The sequence below is a fragment of the Triticum aestivum genome, chromosome 7D, assembly GCF_018294505.1.
Source record: "Triticum aestivum cultivar Chinese Spring chromosome 7D, IWGSC CS RefSeq v2.1, whole genome shotgun sequence".
In the NCBI taxonomy this organism is placed as follows: domain Eukaryota; kingdom Viridiplantae; phylum Streptophyta; class Magnoliopsida; order Poales; family Poaceae; genus Triticum; species Triticum aestivum.
The window spans coordinates 23,883,916-23,890,126 of NC_057814.1; positions in this window are offsets into that span (position 1 = coordinate 23,883,916).

The window sequence follows — 6,211 nt, forward strand, 5'->3', positions numbered from 1 at the left end:
GAAAGGATGTTCAAGTACCAAGTAATGGAGAAGTCCGAACGGAAGAATTTGATGAAAATTAACTTTTCTACTAGATATCCAGGGGATTTATTAATTGTAATTTCATCCCTTGTAATAATTGGAAAAATAGTTTTTGAGCTCCTCCATATTATGCATAAAAATGGTAGGTGCCCGACATCTCGACAAAAGGAATCCATCATTGGCACAGTAAAACTATCTTTTTCTTTCGGAAACACTAGCGCCCACATGTGTGGGCGTTAGCCAACTCGCCCACACGCCTCGATCTCCATCCAATGCCTTTTGCACGAATCTTGGCACGAGAAGGCTGATTTTGTGTGCCACGCAGGACAACTCATGTGTGTGGCGCGTGAGGGAGTTCGCCCGCACGCCGGTTTTCTCTCCGCGGTCAACAGTTACCAGTCGGGGCGTGCGGTGGAACTGCCGTCGCGCCCGCACGCCACGCCCGACTACGGTTGCCGTCTACCACGTCTCACCACTTCGCCCCCCCCCCCCCACCCCTCGCGGTTCCATTACTCCCCTCCACTTCATTACTCCCCCAACCCCCCACCCCTATATATGTGGACAATTTCCTCTCGAGATTCCTCGAGATTCCGGTGGTTTCGCGGTGCTCCGGCGTCCCTGTCGGCGGTGGAGTCCGGTGCTTGCCGTTTAGGGCGGCATTGCGTAGTTTTGTCGCCGCCGCGATGGCAGCCATGCCGGTGTGGATCGGCCTGTCCGCAGCCACATCTGAGTTCTGCCTTTGTGATTGAGCCGGCGATTTTTCTAGATGTTAGTTATGTATTGCTTCGGAATGCTATGGCCATCAGTGTAGGGAGTTTTTTGTTGTTAAATTTCAGGATATAATAGTTGCGAATGAAACCTAGGTCTAGTTAGGTGCATTTCAAAGTGCAGGATAATGGCAGCCATGGCATTTTCAACAACTATCTTCACTGGTGGCAACTAATTTCCTGATCAACCGTGTCAGTTGCCACAAATATGCTTTCCATGTGGCAACTATTTTTGTGAACACACTATGGCTGTTGCCATGCTGTAGGCAGGATAATGGGCAAATTCACTGCACTGTAGACTCAGTTTGCGTTTTGCCATGCCGACTTGTGATTTCTGAACATATTTGGCTGTATTACATGGCAACTCATTTTTTATATGAGGCCATGGTGTGAATTGCCACATTACATGTTGTGGAGTGTAAGTTGTCTGCCCTTTTTTGAAGTGCCTTGCATTTAACATGGCAACTTGAACCCAGTACATTTGATTGTGAACACATGGCAACTCATCTTTATATGAGGCCAGGGTGTGAATTGCCACATTATAAGTTTGTGCAGTGGAAGATGTGTGCCTTTTTTTGTAGTGTCTTGTGCTAACATGGCAACTTGAACATTTTTAAAGTGCCTTACGATCTGTACATTTTTTATGAAGCCAATGTGTTTAGTTGCCACATTTGTTGTTGGACAATCCTAGGGGGTGTGGGTGTTCGTATTATCTTGCCTCATTTTTTGCCACTTTCAATTGAGCCAATATGGCAAGTAGATTCTGCTAGGTGGCAACTGCTTCCTTCATAAGCTCATACACGTCCAGTTTGCCATGCTTCTGCATTTGCTTTTTCCATTTTTGATTTATTTTTTCTGCCTTTTTGTGCATGTTCAGCACATGGCAATTACTGTCCTTTTTCAGATGCTTAAACTTTGGGGCAACAATTAGAGTTTCAATTTTTTGTTCATCGATGATATCAAGTGAATACTTACTTTATGCAGTTGTTTCTGTATCTGTCGGCTGTGTTTTCATTTTCACCCTGACATGTGTTCTGTTCTTACCTCAACACAATGGCTCACGGCGACCATCAGGATGATGATGATGAATTCATGGAGTTACCGCAACAGAATCGCGCAACTGGTCGTACAAAAGATGGCGATGAGGTCACTTTTCCACCCCCATATGTTCTAATGTCACATTGAATTTGTAATCTTATGTTAGAAACCAAATTTTCATGACACTCAAACATGGCAACAAATGATCATTTGTCTGTTATGCAGAAGAAGAAACGTTATCGCAATAGGGCTTCGCAAGAACGCCTGACTATATTGACCGATGGATTTACTGATGGGCAAAAGGGAGCTACTGGTGAGATGGGGATGCAGGCTTTGATGGATGTTCGGTGCAAGAACCTAGTGAACCCTGTATGCGACTGGCTCGGTGAGATTGATGATCCTGCCTCCAGAGAATTTGTGATACCGCGACGTGGAAGACTGCCTTTGGATGAGGAGTCCGTGTTCTGCACTTTGGGTGGGGGAAGACTTGTATAGGAACAGCCTTTTAGGTGAGATCATAGGATCAACTCCAATATTTCATAGTTAGACAATCCAAAAAAATCTGAAAAAATGTAGAACATACCTGCGGGGTGTGTCTACAACTCCAAAAAAATCAACTCAAAACTCGATCTGCAGTTAGCGATTCAAAAAAGAAAAATTCGATTATGAATAGTATCAGCTTTGGGATGAATAGTATTTGACACTATTCACATCTGATTTTGTCTTTTTTGTTTCTCTAAGTGTAGTTCGATTTGGGAGCTGAAACATTTTGAGCTTGTACATCAAACATGGATGTATGTCTCTATTTTTTCAGAATTTTTTAACATGTTTTGTATCGTCAAAATGATTGATCTCATTGATCTCACCTAAGAATAGATCCTATAGAAGACTTCCCCACTTTGGGTGTGCCCCGTGGAGAAATCAAAGTCCCGTATGAGGTGAATAATAATATCAAGGAAGCCTTGTTCGCCCGTTTGTTTCCTGGGATGGCATCCATGCCGAATACAACTGTGCTGGCAACTTCGCTGGAGGGCATGAAAACCCATGGCGAGGTTTTTAAGATGAAGCTCCTCATGTACCTGATCTCAGCAGTTTTTGCACCTACCACATCTCTTCACCCAAGCAACAAGTGCTTCCCCTTCTTGGTGAATGCTCTATCTCTACTCCTTTCTTCCTTCAATATTTTGATTTTGATGTCACCTGGAAGCTAGTCCCTTGCCAGTTTTTGATGCTTTGAATGCTGATGTGGCAACTTTTTGTCCTGAAATTTGTGCTGTGCAGGCGAAGCTGAAAGACGTGAAGAACATGAATTGATGTAAATTCATCGTGGACTTCCTGCATGATGCATTCTCAAACAAGATGTTCCAGAAGGGTTGTCGCTTGCACTGTAGCAACACGACCTGAGACGGTCAAGTCTCTGTGCTTCAGTGTCATCCCTGGATCGGTAATGCTGACACACACACAGTACTCGAAGGATTTTTAAAAGAGTAGCAATCACACACTTATTACATCGAATGTCTCCAAAGAGAACTTATTACAGTAAATATGGCTTAAGGCCATCTAAATAAGATAACAGCGGAAGGCTTGGAAGAATAAAGTGAGTCCATCAACTCCAACGGCATAGCTGAGTGCATGACAAACGACCTAGCGCACCTTACTCCTCGTCTGAAAAGTCTGCAACATGATACGTTGCAGCTCGAAAATGGGTCAGCACATGGAATATGTTGCCAATATAACACAGTAGAGCAATGAACAGATAAATGCTATCACTACATGCATATATGGCTGGTGGAGGCTCTAAGGTTATATTGTTTTGCGAAAAGCCAATTTTTTCCTACAACAAAGGCATAAATTTTATTTAACTATCATGGTGGTTGAAACAACATTGAGAAGGTTCCTCCAACTCAATCCCCATTAAGGTAATCGTTTACAACCCAGCAAATTAATTTAGAGTGACGAGATCAAATCAATAATTCAAGTACCAGATACTCAAGATGTCCATAACCGGGGACACGGCTAACCATGATTAGTTTATACACTCTGCAGAGGTTCGCACACTTTTCCCACCAAGACTCGATCTCCTCCGTTGGATTTCTCGCACTGCATGGTGTTTGAGAAACGGATGACCGAGATACAGTCTTTGAGAAGCATTAACTCTAACCCCGGGTAGACAGTACCAACCTACATCCCCTACATCTGCTAGCCTACCACTGGAAGAGGTCATGCAACATACTCAACTATGCCAGAGCCCATAATGGCTTGTGGCTGCACACGTAAGTTTCTAGCATGAAAAATCTTATGATCCCTTTGAGCCTGGGTGGCGGACCGTAGGATGATCACACGGGTCCTCCGGGATATCCTAGGACAACACTGGATTCTCGAGGTGCCCACAGGCAATCCACCCACATGTGTATTAAAGTTGCCACCTTAAGTTAACTGTTAATTAATAATCTCACATCTGTCATGGATTCACTCACCCAAACCACGTCTACGAGCATAGCATAGCAATATAAGCATAACGTAGAAGTAACTCCCAAGGGTTTGATATAAACAGGGCAATAGGTTCTAGCTCATCATCTACTTCCCAAACCCACATGTTAAGAGATCCTACTCATGCAAGGTGTGAGGGTTGTAACTAATGCATAAAAACTGGGTAATAAAGGGGTATGATCATTGTGTTACTTGCCTTGCTGATGATCTGCAAAACCTAGTGACTCGTAGTAGCACGCTTCACACTCCGGGAATTCTATCGCAAACAAACAATAACATACATAAGCAATCAAGCAAGGATGCATGGGTAAAACTCAAATAAGAAGATCTAACCAGGAAGTTCAACTGAAGAACTCCGGTTTGCAAAAAGAATCCAATCAAACGGAGCAACGAAACTCAAACTGCGAAAAAAAAACAAGATCCGATTACTATTCTGGACTAAAGTCAAATTTTACAGTACCAAAATCTTGTTCAAGTTGGTTAAACAGAAAGAGGGCTTCAAGACGAAGACCTAGGCGCTTGAATCGCCTGATTCCGAAAAACAAGCGAGAAGTTATACTAAAACGAAAATCAGGGCAGAAATCGCGATCGAAAATAATCGCAAAAAACCCTTGAAAAAGAAAAAAACTGACGAACATGCTAACGAACGGACGTTCGCTGTCTGTGGCTAACGGGCGAACAACGTTCGTTAAAACGAACGTACGAACGAGCGTTCGCTAAATAACTAAACCGAAAAAACAAAAACCAATCTATATAAAAAAACCTAGGCTTAAAAAAAACCGTACGATTTTCTAACGAAAACCGGCGGCGGGCGGCGGCTCCGGCGACGGCAGAACGGGGCGGCGGGGTCGGCGGCGGCGGACTCCGGCGACGGCGGAACGGAACGACGGCGAGACGGCGAACTCTGGCAACGGCGGCGCGAATCGCGGCGGGGGCGGCGGATCAGGGCGGCGGGGCTGGCGACTTGGAGCGGGGCCTCGGGCCTCCCGGCTTATAAAGGCCGGCCGGGCTCAGTGTGCAGGTCGGACACGGCCCGTTAGGTCGGTTACTTTTTTTCGAAAATATTTCGACGCGCAGAAAAACGAAGAAAAGAAATACTAAATGGACTTCAAAAATCCCGAAATAAATTTTCCTCGTCCTCTAAAAATATGTCGGACAAAGTGAACATTTAATTGGGCCTCTAATGCAATTTGGAAAACGCGTATTTTCCTAATTCGAATAAAATTGCAATAAAACCCAAATAAACTCATTTATTTGATTTTTAATATTTTTCCTCCAATATTTCATTTATTTTGGGGAAGTCATATTATCCCCTCTCATATTTTTTATATGAAATATTTTCGGAGAGAAAAATCATTAAAACCAGAATGATCCTTGTTTCAATATTTGATAAAATTCAAATATGAAAAACCTGAAATCCCCAACTCTCTCCGTGGGTCCTTGAGTTGCTTAGAATTTCGAGGATCGAGAAACGAAATGCAATAAAATATGATATGCATGAATGACCTATGTATAACATTCCAAATTGAAAATTTGGGATGCTACAAACCTACCCTCCTTAAGATGCGCCCTCGAGATTCGGGTTGGCTAGAAAATAGGTGTGGGTGGTCTTTGCGTAGACCATCCTCTCGTTCCCAGGTGGCTTCATCCTCGGTATGGTGGCTCCACTGAACTTTGCAAAACTTGATAACCTTGCTGCGAGAAACTCGGCTGGCAAACTCAAGAATCTTGACAGGTTTCTCCTCATACGTCAAATCACTATCCAACTGTATTGCTTCCAGGGGCACTGTATCTCTCAGAGGAATATCGGCCATCTCGGCATGGCACTTCTTCAACTGGGAAACGTGAAACACATCATGAACTCCTGACAGTCCTTCGGGTAACTCCAACTTGTA